The following is a 19,200-nucleotide window of genomic DNA, read 5'->3' as shown; positions in this document are numbered from 1 at the left end:
TTATGCCTTCAGATTTTGAAAAGTTTATGCTTCTTTTTGATGAGATAGAGCAAATTTTGTATTGTTGCATTGCAAAACTAAATGCTCACAAAAGAGTCAGCTAATGCATGAGTATGTAGAGAAAATATCAAATTTCTTTTCTTCTCTAATAATTGTCTCAGAGGGCATAACTAAGATGTATGTACTTTCAAATGTTTCAATAATATAGACATGACATATATATATATACAAATAGAGCATATATAAGCATATTTTAAAACAAAAACTAGAGCATAAAATATATTATTTTTAATACATTTCTTAACATTCATAATTTTATGGACATTAATATCTTGAAGTTATTTTAAATTACAATGCCAGAATAAATATATCAATCAAGTATTATAGATACAGCACTCATACTATAAGTATTTATTATTATTATTATTATTATTGATTTTATTAAGCTAGAGTCTCACTATGTAACCCAGACTGGACTTGACCTTGAGAGGCTGCTGATTTGTCTTCTTCACTACTACCATGACACCAAAGTTTGCCTTTATATTATTGATGATATATTTTTATCTTAAATTTTTCAGTGGAATGGCCAAGCAAAGTCAGAAATTTAAGCATGGCCAGATAAAATTACAATATATTGTGAGACCAAAGAATTACTATAAAAGGCTAGAATTGTGTAGAAGTGTGTGTATAATTACTATAAAAGACTACAATCTTGTCATCTTCACTTGACAAGGTGGGATGGGAAAAGCCCTGCCTACCTAATTTCAAGTAACTGTCCTGATGGCTTGTGCTGATTTGGTCACAGAGTCTATTTGTAATATCATAGTAGTAGAAACAGGATAAGTAAATAGTATTATGTATTATTAAAATATCATTTTAGCTGCTGTTTTCCAAGTTAGAAGTGTTCACCATAAGATACAATGTTAATTGTCTTTGGCTTTCTTAGCTGATACACTGGCTACATTCTTTAAAGATGTCCCACCATCCTCCACTTTTATTGTTTTGCCTGCCTCATAATGTGGTTCTATTAAACAGTCCAAGAAGGCCCTATAGCTCTTTCTGAGCTAAATATTGGAAATATATGGGTGCTGCCTCTTTTTCCAGGCACAATCTAGAAGCTGCACAGGTCTCCTTTTATATATCTCACTTAGCAGCCCTCTATCGTGTGTGTGTGTGTGTGTTTGTGTGTGTACTGGATTTATACCTGATTTCCAACAAACTGTGGCATGGAGTATTTCTCTATGTAGCTGTGTGATTAACCAGAAAATTCATTTCACTACAAATATGATATACCATATGAGGGATAAAAATCATCTCTGTCATATGTTGAAATCATTTTGAATAATTCATCAAACACTTTAAAGTGCATTCTCTTATTTGATAAAAGGATGTCACCAGTAGCCAAAAACTGAGATCTTTTAGTACTGGTGAAATCTAGACTTTTATATAGAAAAAAAAATGTGTACCTAAAAGATTCTTTGAATTAAAAAAAAATCTACCTATCTTCCTGAATCCTCTTAATTTATCTCGTCCATCAATTATAACTGAACTCTTCTCTTGGATATGGCACAGTGGCTACGTTCCTTTTATTGCAATAGCATCCTTGTAACCAAACATTGTACATTTTTCTTCCACTCTTAGTTAAAAACCTTCATTTTTCTGAATTTTAAAACCTGTTAAATGATTCAAAGAGTGCCTTTGCTGTTCCTGTAGAGAATAAAACTGTTGTACAAGAATATAAAGATAATACAAATGTTAAATTAATTTGTAGAATGGGTTCCAGCCATTAACTGTTACTGCTTATTATGGGTCAGAAATATCCTTGATTGCTTATTTAATTTAATGTAGTTTTCTCAACAAGTCCATGGTACATTTCTCAGTTTTTCTGTTTCCATTTTGAGAAAATGTAAGCTCAAGGGAGACAATAGAACTTTCAAAAAAAACTTACATTAAGCGCAGGGTGTGTCAAAATATTTGTGGGTTTTGTTTTTGTTTTGTTCTTAGCTTTTACATTTGAGGAAGAAGCTATTATCTACCTAACTTGTTTTACTGCCATGAATAGCTATGAATTTATATCAGATGCTCACCAGAGAAAAAAACATTGTATCAGGACAGTTATTTTTTAGACTGGTGATATTAAAATCAAGTGCCTTGGTTCCTCTGATGAAGGTCATCGCGACTGCACTATTTTTATAGTGTGAGTCATTCAATGACTGACAGCTGATATTGCTACAAGTCTACTGCACTCATCTTTATCTCAGATTGTCATCTGTTTCAGTCCACCCCTTTGCAAAGACAGCCCTGAAACCCAGATACAGTTTGGCATGCTCTTGATGTGTTTGAGTGCATGTTGGCACCCATAGAGACATGGAGGTTGAATTCTCATTTCTGTGAGTGTTACCTACCAAAGCAGGTGATGTGCACTGACATGGAAATCCAGAGACATTTTCATCATGCCTAATGACAGTGTATCTAGCCAGTGGGTCATTACAGGCCTTATTCTTGACTACCTCACACTTCTTGAAATTAATGTTTATTCAGAACAATGAAACAAGGTCTATGACCATCACGCTTTCATGCTTTGGTAGACATATTTGGCGTTTCAAAAGCAATAGATTCTGAAGGAAAAGGTATTCACAGTAGGTGCAAGAATGAACCCGTATTAATTTTATGGAATCCAACTAAAATTTGTATCCAGTCCTTCAAGAGGTGACACTCAGTCTCCTAAGTGCTAAGCAGCTAGCAGGGAGGGAATGGTATTGTTTTCCTTACATCAATATACACAGTATGCTTGATCTTGTTTCTGAAAAGAGAGCTAAAGAAGGTGGCTCACTAGTATTTTAGAAATTCTGTATAAAAAGCATTTTAAAATTCCTTTTACTATCCAAGAGAATCTCTTCAGAGTCTATGAAGAACTATGATGGCATAGCCACAAAATAAGTAAATCATATTATGTGTTTTTAAAATATCATTTCAGCTGCTGTTTCCCAAAATAAGTGTTGTATGTATTATAATCTTCAACTTTCTAAGCTAACGTCCTGGGTACAGTCCTTAAAGATGCCTCACCTAACTCTGTTAATATTGTTTTACCTACCTCAATAGGTGGTTAAATGTCTTAGAAAGAAGATAATAGTGTACTGCTTGCATTATTAATTTGCTATTCCCATTACTTAATTCCTTTACTTCTCAAATAAATAATTAAGTCATCTAAAATGTTTATTGAGCACCAACTGTTTGTGCATCATTTCATTAGATTTCAGTGCAGAGAAAAATAAATTAGACAGGATCTCTGCCTTCAAGGTATTTGTAAAAGATTAACTTCACTATGCAAGAAAAGAAAGTGGCAGTTGTGGTTGCAGTGGTTCAGAGATGAAATGCAAGGAAAGCTTAGAAAACAGTAACACTGTAGCGGATAGTTGACTCTTAGAGAAGAAATAACAGGGAGGGGGATTAGAAAAGGTTTTGACTGATGAATGCAAAAACAGATATCAGTAGAGAAAACACTAAGGATAGAAAGTGTGTAGCATATAAGAAAAGAGGCATAATTAATTTACAAGTACTATCAGCTGACTCAGAAGGAACAAAGTGGAGAAGAGCTTTAACCTATAGAGAAAGAATTTGAATTTGTAAAAATAGAACAGAGCACTTGGAGGATTCCAAGGAAGGAACAGTTTAATAAGGCTATCTCTTGATGTCTGTTAAACTTATTGGGGTGACACCACATATCATAAAAGTCATCAATTTATTTGTAATAATGATCTCATGAAGATTAATTAATTTACTTTTTATTTAAAACTTTTATGCAATATATTTTCATCATGTTCTTTTTTTTACCTAAACTCATCCCACACCCTAACTTCCTACCCATTAACTTCATGTTCTTTTTCTGTTTCTGTCTCTCCCTGTTTCTGTCTCCCTAGCTTTCTCTTTCTCTTGCTCTCACCCTTATTTAAAAAAAAAAAACCTTGAAACAATAAAAGTCAAAATAAACAAGCTAAAAAAAACTACAAAAATAAAACAAGAAGCACACACACACACAGTTTACATGAGACAACTATGGGGTCTAAACAAGAGGAGATTGACATATACAGTGCTAAGCCTTTGGAGAAAACAGAGTTTTTTTCTTGGTTAGGACTGGGACTTTGTGTCTATTGCTCTTTCTCAGAACTGGGATTTTATCTGGATTGAACCTGTGCAGGTCCTGTGCCTGTTGTCGCAGTCTCTGTGAGTTCATAGGCACATCAGCCCAACTGTGTATGGATGACAGCCTTTCCTAAGAGTCAAACACTACTTGCTCATACAACTTTTCTTCCTCCTGTTTCTCATAGATCCTTAAACCTTGAGAGGGAGTTTCACTGAAGACATCTAATTGAGAGCTGAATGATACAAAGTCTCTCACTCTCTGTATATTTCCTAGTTGTGGTCTCCATGTTAATTCTCATTTGCTTCAAGAAGAAGCCTCTCTTAGGAGGATTGAGCAATGCTTTGGACTCTGGTTATAACAATTTGTCATTAGGAGCCATCTTGTTGCTGTGTTGCTTTAGAAGAATAATAGTAGTGAGTTTCCTGTAAGTTAGTGGTCTTTATTGGTGCATATTCCTTGTACATAATGGCATTTTCCATTGTTCAAAACAGATACTTTCTTTCAAGGATATTATGACTTTGACCATATTTACACTCATACTGCTGCCTAAGTTTGCTTTCTAATGCTGTGATAAAGACTTTGGACCAAAGTAACTTAAAGGGTAAAGAGTTTATCCGGCTTACACAGTCCATCATTGAGGGAGGGTTGCCAAAGCAGGAATTCAAGGCATGAATCTAGAGGTAGGAGCTGAATCAAAGACCACAGAGGAATGCTGCTTCCTGCCTTGGTTTCATGCTTCTATACAGCTCTCAGCAAATCTCAAGGGCACCAGGCATGAAAGTACTACATAGACCCACATGCAGGTAAAAGGCACCTGCACATAAAATAAAATAAGAGTAAAATTACAGAAATTAGGATTTTTTTTTATTCTAAGACCATAGAGTAAAAAGATAATCCTTGACTCTGGTATTTAGTAGTATTTTTTCTTTTCTGAAGGACTTATTCCCTATTTTCTAATTCAAAAACAGACACAAGTGTATATAATCCCTGAAGTGGTGTTTTTCAGCCGGAAAAGGGAGCATAGAAATTACTTTCAACTCAGAGTAAAACGAGCAAGGTTTACTGACTGTGTCAAGCGCTGTTTTACTCCAGTGTGAACTACAGAGCAAACACTTGGAAACTGGATCAAATTTTCTGAGCAACACCTTTTTTTTTCTTGTTGTTGAAAAACATGGTACCTGAGCAGAAAACATAAAATGATGGAAGATTCAGAAGATTTTAGGAGTGCCTACCACTAACATGCATGTCCCAGATTGCTTTCTGTTACTTGTAAACTATCACAAAGTCACAGCAACTTGGGAGAAAAGGGCCTATTTTATCTTTTGTCCAACACTGAGGGGGGTCCAGCATAGGAGCTCAAGGCAGAACCTGGAGGCAGGAACTGAAGCAGAGGCCATGCAGGAGCACTGCTTACTGGTTCTCAGTGATTGGCCCAGCCTGTTATATTTCACTACCCCAGAATCATCTCCCTAGGAGTGGCACAGCCCACAGAAGGTTGAGCCCTCCAACATGAGTCCGTCATTTTTAAGGTTTGACTGTCAGGGCCACAGGCCAGTCTGATGAAGACAATTCTTCGGTTGCAATCTCCTCTTGGTTTGTATTAAGTAGAAAAAAAAACCTAACTGGCACAATATATAATTTATAATTTGCCTTTATGTTGTACAATTCACATTTAACCAATCAGCCAACCTTTAAATTGTTCCACTTACTTGAGCCATGAAGACGCCACAAATCTTTCCTCTAGGCAATTACTGTTGCCAGTAAATTGAAAAATATTTTATTTTTGAACTTTTTTTTTTGTAAATCCAGAATAGAATCTAGAAAAAAAATAGCACAGAGAAATAGCATTGACTATTTTCTTTAAAATTTTTACATCAGTCCAGATCTCAACATACATACCTTTATGTGGTCTTCACATAGTTGCTTAATAATGTATTATTCTAAAATGATATTCATAATATGAACTAAAGTCTAGAGTACACCATGATAAATTACATTCTGTAAATTAGCATAGACCTCAGTTCAATTCTTTGTAATTTAAATCACTTAACATTTATTCTCACAACCAACGGCTATTGCGTCTCTAAACTTTATAGAGTGTGAGCATTAATAAGAATATACAATTATTTTCATTACAAACTAATAAGAATTAAAATATTTAATGTTTCCGTAAATAGACTGAATTTGTTCTTAGTTGTAGATTCATCTTAAATGTTTTTAATTTTAACCCAGATAACACAATCAGGATGTTCTAGGTGAATTTTTATTTCACAGATTGTTTTTAGTGGCTTTGAATCTTCATGTAATACTTGATACATTTATAGCACGGGCCTGGTCTAATGTGCTACTTCTGAACTGTGCTTAAGAAAACTCTGTAACAAGAAGATTCAGTGTATTGCCTTTCCATCACTATAACAACTTCTTGAAATAGTCAAGATTTAAGAGTGGGTATCGCTTCCTGGAGGTTTATAGGTTTAGGTTCATGATTGACTGGCCTTCTTGCAGCACAATATGATAGGAGCATACATCTAAGAAAAACTGCTTGTCTCGTGGCCGGAGACAGACGACTAGAAGAGAAAAGGAAGTACCAGTGTCCCACCACAGATCTGTCAGGCTCCCCCTGAAGCACTAGGATCTGCCTCTTACAGGTTCTAACACTTCACTGCCCTTCGCAGTGGATACCAATTCTTTACAAGTATGTTTGGGGCATGATTAAGACACAAACTCGAACAGTAAGAATAAAGAATAGTATCGGAATATATTAGGCACATATATAAAAAAACAGAGTGGTAAAACTATTATATGTATTACTGTTAACAAAAACATTAAAATAAAAATTGACAATCACAACAGAATGGAGATTAAGTGATTGCTGCTATTTGAAGTAAATGCAATAAACCTTTCTATAAAAAGCAAGATAGAGAGTTCAAGAAATTTTATAGTAAGGCTGAAAATTTCACAAAGTACATTTAAAAAAAATATTGCTTTATTTTAGCTTAACGCAGTTACCTTCTTTTCAATGGATACAAAACTAAGGAAAAAGAAGAGTCATATTGGAAAACCAAATTGTTTTATGTCAATGGCGTAATGAAAATGTTAGCATTTGGCAAATGCTCAATTTTCACTTACCTCCTCTTTTCCTTATCCATAAGGGAATACAATCTATGTGAGATAATTTTTCCCAGTGAAAATACTTTCACTGTTGCTCACATCTGGACTCTGCAACTACTTACTTTCTCGCCATCCTCTGTTCACCCAGTTAACCTGACAAGTAGGCTCTCGACAGATTGTTATTTTTGGCACTACGCTATGTAGTCTGGCCCCATCTTCTTTCGGCATTCACAGATTTCTCTCCTGTGTTACCACACCTTGCACCACAGGCTTCTCTCATGCTTCACCACACCTTGTCAAGGGGGCCGACCACTTGTACATCACCACACCAAACCTAATCAAGAGGCTTGTTCAGACTCACCTGTCCCTTGGACCTCCCTGACTCTACTGAATACCTCGGTACTTGGGACCCCTTGGTGTCTGATGCACACCACGTTGACAAAATGCAGTAGTCACCTTTTTGGTCTTCTTTGATGTTCTGAGATGTCAATTAACTGGCTCTGCTATTTCTACCTAAGGTCTTGCAAGTTCAGAGCCTGGAGGTGAGAATTGGGTGGAGGGGGAATGAACCTATAAGGAATGTACTTGAACACTAAAACTTGAACTTACCCTCATCTTTTTTTTTTCCTCTTGGCTTCTTCTTGTAAATATTCTCTCACTAAGTCCTAACTCTAAAAGGAAGTACATGATTGCCCTCCCCCATCTTCTTCCATATGTTTGTGTCTCTTTATCCCTATTTGTATGTCTCTTCAGTACAAAAGGAGTAAGAATCTCTTTCCTTTCTTTGTGTAATAGTCTACTATTTCTTTTAACCCTCACACTACAACTTAATTACAATCTGAATATGTCAACAAAAGATTGGCTTACATATGTGGCAAGTCTGTAGCTTATAGATAAATTCAGATTTTTATAGTTATATGTATCCAAAGAGTACAATGATACAAAGGACTTCATGAAAGTAGTCTTTCAGGATTATTGCAAACTAAGTTTTTCCCAGGTCCTGGAAGAAATTGGATATTACTATCATATTTAGTAACCTAAAAAGACTACTCTTGAGTAGTGTTTCAAGTGGTTTTCTTTAATATTTTACAGAAATATTAGTAATGTGGCTGCTGTATTTTATCTTTTTTTCACATTCATACACAATTACTTTTTAAAATGCTCACATAATTTTCCCTCTTTGAATGCACTCATATGGAATGTTCCTTGGGTCTTTTGTTTCTGTTATTATCTATAAACTGTAGCTCTTGCAAATTCAGCCTATGTGTTCCTTCTAAGCTTTACAATAGACCTTTCTTTCTTCTTTGTACTGAAACCCATACATCTGTGAATGAACTCATATGTAATAGCTTGACATGTCTACTACAATACTTCAAAGAACCTTTCATTCACTTTGCTGGTAACATATATGGATTTTCTTTCCCTGTTTAGAGCTTAAAATGGAAATCTGTATCCCAGTGACAGGTTGCACCCACCATCGAATGAAGCATCCAGAGATGCTGGCATAACTCTGAGATTCTGGTTTGTTTCTATTCCTCATATTCAACACTGTTGAATACCTTTGTTTATTTTCCATTAGATATCTCAGTTTCAACCAGTTCCCCAGTTCCCTTGCCATTCATAAGTATCCTCATCCTCTGCCTGTGCTCTTCAATAGTATGACACCTGCTTTTCCTGCATGTTCTTTTTCCTGCCATTGATGGATTCTGTACATAGCTGCTTGGTTGCGCTTTAAAATCCCATAGGATTAGCCTGGAGTTAACTCTTCCTGTGTCATGCACTTTCTCTCTCTCTCTTTTTTCTCTTAGAAAAGCCATTTTAACATCACCTCAACTTTGTTCACTTTTGTACATTAAAACTAGTTCTTTCAGTATTCCTGATCTTTGTAGTATATTTTTCAAACAGCGGTATTTTCATAACTTCTTGCCATGATGTCCATCTATATCCTCTTTAGTTCCTCTGAAGATAAGCACCATACCTATTGTTTTTTATTATTGCAGTCACAGTATCTACAAAAGGATATAATATGAAACAAATAATTGTTTTAAATTTAAATCCAATAAATTGAATGATTTGCATTTGAATAGACTTATAATAAATCGCCCATTGTGGTGTCATAGAACATAAGGCACAGAAGATGGTGTGCATGTTGCTTCTCTGTCATGTATTAATTTAAATATTTCGTGGTTTTTTAGCCATGCATGATTTTAAATGAATAATTCCTAATGTTGCTTTGCAGAAGTCTCCTGAGTTATGATGGTTTCACATGAGATATTTTGGGGTATGTAATAAGCTCAAGGAATTAAAAACTTTCACGTTTGTGATGAGCTTTTCACATTAAGGAATTAGAAACGTTCACATCCACATATACATATACATATACATATACATATACATATACATATACATATACATATACATGCATGCATATATCCACATGGCTCTTGTGTAGTCATTATGTTTCCATTATTACTATGAATGTTCTCACGTACATATACAAACAATGCAAGGTCCATGTAATTACTTAGACAAATAATGTAAAATCTTTAGCATTTCCTATTTTTTATATCATCAGTAAATTTCATAGACTAGAATAATTTTATCTAATAAATAAATTTAATTGTTATTATTGATTGGTTGAATGATTAGTTGAATGTAGTACTGAAGAGGAGTTAAAATTATTATTCATATTACTGTAACTCCAAAAGCAGATACTCAGCACAACTTGCCAATATTAGTAGAATTCAGTGAATGGGTCACAGGCCTGGGAATCTCAAATGTCTACATTATTTTCAGAAAAGATACAGGGTGATCTCTTCTAGTTTCATCCTTTTGCCTGCAAATTTCATAATATCCTTGTTTTTAATAGCTGAGTAGTATTCCATTGTATATATGTACCACAATTTCTGTATCCATGCCTCCATTGAGGGACATCTGGGTTGTTTCCAGATTCTGGCTATTACAAATAAAGCTGCTATGAACATAAAAAAAAAAATTATTAAACTAAATCTTTTTTTTTCAACACCCTTACCAGGTGTCTTACTCCAGTTCTTGGAATGCTACTCCTTTGCCCTCTGGAAATACAGTCACTCATTTGCTACATGTGACTGATTTAAACTATATCTTTAAGAGGATATAACTGACAAGTGTTAACAAACCTTTACCGAAGTATTGTCTTCAAATTTTATAAATATCCATTTTCTACAATGGTAATGTTTGGAAATGAGTAAACACATATTTTTTATTTTGCAAAAGGTTAGGCTTTTTCTACTATGTTCCTTTAATTTTGCCTTAGATTAAAATATGTAATAAATTATTTTTTCAAGATTTATGAAGATAATAATGACCTGTTAATTATTAAGAAAATAATGTGGCTTTTCTTAGTAAGCTCAGAGAAGGCAATAATCATATATTAAGCAGCATAAATTTCAGTTTACTTTATCATTTCTTAAAACAGTATTGTGGAAACTTACAAAATTAATGTTAAGTTTCTATTCAGCTTAAGGTAGCCTGAATTAAGATACTAATATTTAAATATGTTTTTTTCCAGAACAGAACGTATGTGTTTGCCCAAACTAAAAATACCTATTATATTAACATTTATCTTAAAATGTTTTCTTATGTTTCACAGCACATTCACATAATCTTTCCCCCAATGGACACTCATTTGCATCTTTTAAAGGGTTACACATAACTCTTGCATAAGTAAGGATATGAAGTTTGCCTTCTTAGAAAGTGTTTTTCCCATCGAAAACAAACCAGAAAAACAGATGTGCCATCGCCTGTTTCACAGTCAGAGCTGATCTGAAATGGCTGCTGTTCGCTCAGGGAAGTCATAAAGAGATCAAATGACTTCTGGGCCAATGGAAAGCCTGACTGTCTCAGTGCTTTGCAGACCAATTTGAAGCAGTAATTAGACTGACTGGAAGCTTGTGTGAATGATGCTCCAAGCGCAGTTATGAAGCGCCTGGAAATACTGTTTTCAATATTGAAGACCTTGTCAATTGATTCTGATGGGGAATAAGGAAAATTCAGTATCTCGGTATTCAAAGGGTGATAGGATGGTTGTCTGTGGTGCATTAAATACGGTAGTTCATTTCTAGAACTGATTTCATTGAAGAAAAATTCGAGTATTAGACAATTTGGATAAAATTATGCTCTCCTAGCTATCTTTAGCATGTATCTTTTTTTTTCTAATTTCAGAAGTGTCTCCAAAATGTAAGGAGCCTACAGGTAATAATTGAAAATGCTTTTAAGAACTGGAAATTGATAAGCACATGGCAAAGGAAGGCCATAGCGGTGCAATTAAGGGATGATGCGCGGATGCTTCTGAAATGCCCATAAACAAATGTGACTTCAGTGCTGCTGCCAAATGAGCCCAATGTCCCACAAATGAACTGAAAGCAAAGTGCTTACCATACCGCGTCTGCAGTCTCAGTGTAAGGTGACTGCTGTGCGACATTACTGAAATGATTTACTGGAAATAGCATACACATACATGCACCAAGATACTGTATTTAAGCCTCATCTTATTCTAATGAAAAAACGTGCCTACCATTGCTGAGGGTATCAAGCCAACAGAGGCAGAATGGAGCACCACTAGAAGATAACAAAAAGATGCTTCTTTGCAAGTAACCCCAGATGCTGATTCTGACATTAACTTTATTTATTTCAAAGTTGCAATTATGAAGAAAGCAAATATTATCTGGAAATTACCAGGCTCTTAGTAGTCATTTTCAGGTGGCAACACTTCCTTGTGCTATCTTCAGTGCTGGGGTGTTTTCTTGAGAGTTTTTTTTCCTTTTCTAAGAGAGACCTGTTATACTAGCTGTGATCTTATAAGTCTAATAAACACTTGCACTCTTCATTACACTAACAACTTTTATTTTCTTAATGTTTGCTAACTAAAAGCTGGATAAAATAATTGCCTTACACATGTTAACAGTTTGATCCTTATAACAATCCTGTAATGTAAGCAGGTCAGCTTAATTTAGAACTACGGAAAGTGAAACATGATAGGGTAAATAATGAATGTGTGCTCACCGAACGAGTGAGTAAAGGAACCTGATTTAAATGCAGATAGTCTTTTGATACTCAGCGTTAATATTGACGTGAGGTGTGTGTGTGTGTGTGTGTGTGTGTGTGTGTGTGTGTGTGAATGGGTGTCTATGCATACAAACACACAACATATATATATATCTTCATAAACATATATACACAAGTATATATTATCAGCACTGCATAATAATAATCAACACAGAATTTGAGGGTTGCCTGCTTGTCTTTCATGGTTTGCTAACCCTGTCCCATTCCCATGGAGTTTAGATTTCATGAGCCTGGGGAAGGCACAAATATTTGCTACCTTTTGAGAAAGATTATACAGACTCTATATTCAGTATTAAATTAAATGTTTATATATAACAATATGTTCACTCACAAACATCTTTTTGATTGACAGACTAAAGCTACAGTAGTACGTACTATGCTTGTAAGTAAAGCAAATTTAGACTTTAAAATGCTTGAGTTGCTCATAGTGTCACTTTTCTGCTATTTTGAGTTTCAGCCTTTCATCAATAAAATTCTCTCAGGGATATGGTTCAATAGTCTAGAGTTAAATTGGTAAGAGCCAAACCCTACATGAATTTGTGAAAACAGGAATAGTCGTGGGCACCTTTGCTCTAGGAGGACTAGGTTGCATTCTGTCTGATCCTCTTACAGTAAAGGCTTTGGCGTTTGCTGTTCTTTAGCCTCGTTCATGATGCTCCAGGCTGGTAACTTTCCTCATGCCTTTCAAGTGAGTTCTCCCCGGTAGCGCTGCAACAGTTAATCAGCTATTTCCATTTTATAAAATACCTTTGAATGTAATGCTGGCAAGTAGTTTGCTGAATATTCATTAACCATGCTTTCCTCGGAGGGCACATAAATCTTCCACCACACAATACGTACACACTTTAAACTTTGACATAAAATACTCATATTTCTAGAATAAAAGAGTTTTTCTTTTCAAGCACTCTCTCAAATCATATATAACCAGGAACACTGGCAGCATTGCCGCTGCAAGAAGGACAGAGAGAACATCAAGAAATCCAAATGAATTCAAACCCATTAAACGTAATGGTGTGGTGAATCTCAGTGTACCATCTGCTGGGGAGCAAGGGTACCCTACTGGAATTCTACATCTTATTTACATAAGAGATAAGAATGTGTTGGTAGATTTATATGGCAAATAAGTACCCAGAGACAAAACTAAGTTTTTCCTATATCTGCATCTGGGGATAGCCACATCTGTATGGAATTTAATCTATTTCTTCTTTGCTGTACTACAGTAAAACTAAAAATGTCACCTTATCCAAATATTACCAGCTGTATTGTCAATAAAAATAATTAGAAAAGTAGGGACTTCCTATCCAAGTCCATGTAAAATATGAAATTTTATCTAAATATCCTCTCTGCTCTATATGGACGTACATATTTAAGACATAGTTTATATTATTGAAAATGCTTTATTCATACCTGCTTGTTTAAAAAAAATTGATAGAACATTTTTAGAATTCAGCATTGAGTCATGTTTACTGGAAAGTATTTGACCATTGAGGTCAGTTGTTAAAATCACTTAAATTTGTTGAAGCAATTAACTCTAAGCACTTTTAAGTGTAATATTTAGTGTAATATTTATGATATCACCAGATTCAAATTAATGCTCTTCTTTATTCTCTTACTCTTTAACGGTATTCTCCTCAAACATCACAAAGCTAATTGGAATTTTCTTAACACACACCCTGGGCACCAAGTAAGAGGTCACCACAGAGATCGTCTCAGTGCTTATGTTCAGCAGCTGGATTCGCTCACAACATGCATTGCCTACGAGCAGTACATACTCATTGCTTTTGTTTAAAGGAAATCATTTTGTTTTGTTTTTTTCAGGATTATTTCTCCAAAATCATGAGATGCCAAATTCTTCTGGAGCGTTTTCAGTGACTTCCATAACCAGCAACGTTGACTAATTAAGGACTTTTGCATTTATATTCAGCCAACAGTATTTAATTAAACACAGTTTTTGTCTCTTCAAATGCTCTCACCAAGCCTCCAGAAGTTGAAGAGTATTTGCTGTTGACAATGGCAGTCCACCAAGTGGAAAATTATGCAAAGAAAATTGAGAAAGTAGGAAAAATGCCAAGTCTGTTCCCTTAGGGAAGGTAGAGGATATGAAAGTAAATACAGTACAGAGTATTTTGGTTATTGCTGTCGGCACTCTTGTTGATTATATAATTGACCTTGTAAATTGATATATTACATGTTTATCACTTCTTATCAAATCATAGGAATAGAAAACAATTTTGTTCTTGAAAGAATGATGGCCCATTACCCAAGTCCCATCAAGAACGTATTTGGCTATGTAATTGACCATGGTGGTGAATTGGGCTAATTCCAGTCCCCACTCATGAAGCAGTGCTTATCTGTGATCACCAATAGTGAGAAATGATTTCTTTATTACATTCACATATCTCACATCATACACAGGCCATTTCTTTTTCACACAATTAAAGTCTTACAAACAAGGACAATCGACCATTTTGTGAATAGAAGGTAGATGTGTATTTTAAATCATGGGAAACCATCATGTTCCCTGCTCTATCTGCTAACTTTAAATTTATCATCAAATTTTAAACTTCCAGAAAATTATTTAATTGCACACAACAAATACATGAGTTCCAAGATAATTAAGCACCCACTGGGTAGAATTTTGCTGGAGTATACAGAATGGCACTTAGAGAAAGAGCTGACTGTTGTCCTCCGTTTAAGGAAAAAGGAACCTATGCATTTTTAATGGGGATCAACCATTCCCCTCAAGGAAATCTCATATCCATTTATTGGAATATGCTACTGTGACATTATTTAAAGAAAACCTATAAATTAAGCATTTCAAGATGAATCCATCATGGATGAAGGCGGGTCTTTGTCATGTTTGTATGAAAGAAGACATGTGGACATGGCAACGTATGGATGTGGGCACAGACTGTAATCATGCTGTTCAAACCAAGGTACTCTGTGTTCATCGGCATCAGAGGAACCAATGAGTTTTTCATAAAATTAACATGGAAAGCTCATTCCTAATTGAGCCTTACTTCAAGAATTATGGCTTCTAGGATGGTCGAAGAATGGTTTTCTATTGTCTTAAACAATCAGATACATGGACATGTGCAGCTTTTGGCACTTAATATAAGTTTTTATTATCAGGATGTGCTATGCTGTTGCAACAAATTATCTACAAATATATTAACTACTTTGAATAGAATGATGTGAAAAATTTTAAGGCATATAATGAGAGATCTTAAACTATTAACAGGAATATAAATTTTAAAGATTTTGCTGCTGAGCATGGTGGCATAAGCTTTTTTTGATGATTTTTATTTTTTATATTAATCACAGGTTATTTACTTTGTATCCCAACCATAGCCCTCTCTCTCATTCCCTCCCAATGCCACGCTCCCTCCCTCATCTCCTCCCTGCCCCTTTCCAAGTCCACTGATAGGGGAGCTCCTCCTCCCCTTCCATCTGACCCTAGCTTATCAGGTATCTACAGGACTGGCTGCAATGTCCTCCTCTGTGACCTAGTAAGGCTGCTCCTCCCTCGGGTGTGGGGGAAGGAAGGTCAAAGAGCCAGCCATTGAGTTTATGTCAGAAATAGTCCCTGTTCCCCTTACTAGGAAACACATTTGGATGCTGAGCTATCATGGGCTACATCTGAGCAGGGGTTCTAGGTTATCTCCATGCATGGTCGTTGGTTGGAGAAACGGTCTTATAAAAGACCCCTGTGCCCAGATATATTTGGTCCTTGTAGAGCTCCTGTCCTCTCCAGGTCATACTAACGCCCCCTTCTTTTATTTGACTCCTTGCACTCTACCGGAGGTTTGGTTATAAGTCTTAGCATCTGCTTTGATACACTGCTAGGTAGAGTCATTCAGAGGCCCTCTGTGGTAGGCTCCTCTCTTGTTACTTATTTTCTCCTACTTCCAATGTCCATCCCATTTGTCTTTCTAAGTGAGGATTGATCATCTTACCCCAGGTCCTCTTTCTTATTTATCTTCTTTAGGTGTAAAGATTTTAGTATACAAGCCTTTTTCAAACAAACAAACAACAACAAAAAGGTTTGAAAACATAAAGCAAAAGGTAAAAGCCAGAAATAATTAAAATTGCTTATATTAATCAAAACATGGAATCAGAGGAAAGCCACACATGAACAAATTAAAAGTGATCAAAGAAAGCATGGCATGATTTTGCATATCTTTAATCCTACCACTCTGGAGGTAGAGCCAAGTGGATCTCTGTTCAAGACCAGCCTGGTGTACATAGCAAATAGCAGACAGTCAGGGCTCCAGAGAGAGACAAACAGGCAGGCAGACACGCAGAGAGTGAGAGAGAGAAAATTAAAATTTAAAGACATACTTGTGAGGCCTTTGAAGGAGAACAAGTATTTGGAAGATAGAGCAAAGGTGATCTTTGCTACATTCCAGAAGAAAGCTCAATCACAAGTGTTTTTTTGGTTTTATGCACAGAACAGAGTAACAAATTTAAACATTAGCAGAAAGTTCATGCAAAATATTGAAAGTAGAAATCAGTCTAATTTTTACTTAATATTTAAAGTGTGGAAGAAATGATGAAATTAAAGAATAACATTAAGAATATAATCCACAAATTTCATGATTTCCTTGTTTATAATTGCTGAATATTATTCCATTGTGTAAACACCACAATTTCTGGATCCATCTCTCAGTTGAGGGGCATCTAGGTTGTTTCCAGATTTTGGCTATTACGAATAAAGCTGCTAGGAACATAGCTGAGCAAACGCCCATGTTGAATGGTTGAGCATCTTTTGGATATATGCCCAGAAATGGTATAGCTGGATCTAGAGGTAACACTATTCCTAATTTTCTGAGAAAGAGCCAAATTGATTTCCAAAGTGGTTGTACAAGTTTTCATTCCCCTTTCTCCACATCCTCTCTAGCATGTGTTGTCACTTGAGTTTTTTATCTTAGCCACTCTGATCGGTGTAAAGTGAAATCTCAGTAGAATACTACTCAGCTATTAAAAAAAAATAAAATCATTAAATTTGCAACCCAATGGATGGAGCTAGAAGATATTATCCTGAGTGAGGTAACCCAGAAGCAGAAAGACACTCATGGAATATACTCACTTATAAGTGGATATTAGCCATATAATATACTAAAATCTGTAGTCCTAAAGCAGCTAAACAACAAGGAGGACCCTAGGGAAGATGCTTAATCCTCATTCAGAAGGGCAAACAGGATAGACATCAGAAGTAGGAGAAGACAGAGAACAGGACAGGAACCTACCACAGAGGATCTCTGAAAGGATTTACCCAGCAGGGTATCAAAGCAGATGCTGAGACTCATAGACACACTTTGGGCAGATTGCAAGGAATCTTGTGGAAGAAGGGCAAGACTGAAAGACCTGGAAGGGAGAGGAACTCCATAAGGAGACTAAAGGAGCCAAAATATCTAGGCCCAGGGTTGTCCAGCAGAGACTGAACCAAGAACAATGCATGGAGAGGACCTAGACCCCTGCTCAGATATAGCCCATAGGTTGCTCAGTTTCCAAGTAGGTACCTTAGTAAGCGGGGCAGGAGTTGTCTATGACATAGACTCAGTGGCAGGCTCTGTGATCACCTCCCCCTGGGGGTTGGGGAGCAGCCTTGCCAGACCACATAAAAACACAATGCAGCCAGTCCTGATGAGCCATGACAAGCTAGAGTCAGATATTAAGAGAGGAAGACCTCCCCTATCAGTGGACTAGGAAGGGGCATAGGGGGAGAAGAGGGAGTGAGGGTGGGAGTAGAAAGAGATGAGGGAGGGGTCTACAGCCAGGATATAAAGTGAATGAATTGCCATAAATAATAAATCAATAAAAAATGTAAAAAAGACTATAATCTAAAACTTCAATAGATGTTTTGGGCAGTTATTGACTATCCACTGTGCAATGAGTGCTACAATTTAAAATTATTCACGCAAAAGCACACTCTTAGAGCCTCCCAAAAGCTGTGGCTGTAAGATAGTTGCAGAAGGGAATGTTGTATGAGCCATTGATTCACTATCTCGCCAGAAGCCTTGGATAGAGATGAGTGATGTGGGTTTGCTGCGCAATTGGGACTCTATGCAGCAGCGTCTCTGAATTAAACAGAAGATGTAAGTGGGTTGAGATTCCCAGGCCAGCAAAATTACTACCAATCCGAAGAAAAAAAGATCAAAGTCATGACGAAAAAGGGAAGATACCACATTTTCGAGGTTGTGAAAAATGACCTAAGAAAATCCTTTGGGTACTAATATATGTCACATTTAAAGAAAAAAGAAAGAATGATTAAATGCCAGGTTCATTGTGAATGGAAACCTTATAGGCTAGTAGGACTAAGGTGAGCTATACAGAAACCCGTGATAGCTGGATGGGATTGGAGGCATAGAACCAATGCAAATCTGACGGACACAGATGTGGAAGGCAGATGTGCTGTAGGCACAGAGGGAAGAGCCTGAAGCCACACTGGCTATTCCCACACCTTGAAACCTTGGAATTTTTCCTGCTAGGTTTTGAACTTGATTGAACTCGTGACCCCTTCACACTTTCTAATATTCTTTTTTCTCTTGCATTGGGTATATCTATTCTTGTATTTTTTTTTCACTATGTTAGGTTAGAAGTGAATTACTCATTTTGATCTGCTTTGCTTCACAGGCCCCAAAAGAGAAAATATTTGACCTCAGTATAGTTCAAAACAAGATTCTTTTCCAATCATAATTTAGATGAAACCAGAATGTGAGGTTTGGAGACTTTGAAAGAATGAATGATATTTGGATAGAATTTTGAATTTACTGCTGATGCTATATTGGATTGAAGTATTTGAGAATATCAGTGTGATCTTTATTTGCATGGTGCAC

The sequence above is a fragment of the Meriones unguiculatus genome, chromosome 6, assembly GCF_030254825.1.
Source record: "Meriones unguiculatus strain TT.TT164.6M chromosome 6, Bangor_MerUng_6.1, whole genome shotgun sequence".
NCBI classification, from domain to species: Eukaryota; Metazoa; Chordata; class Mammalia; order Rodentia; family Muridae; genus Meriones; species Meriones unguiculatus.
The sequence above is the reverse complement of the archived record's forward strand: the minus strand, read 5'-3'. Positions refer to the sequence as shown.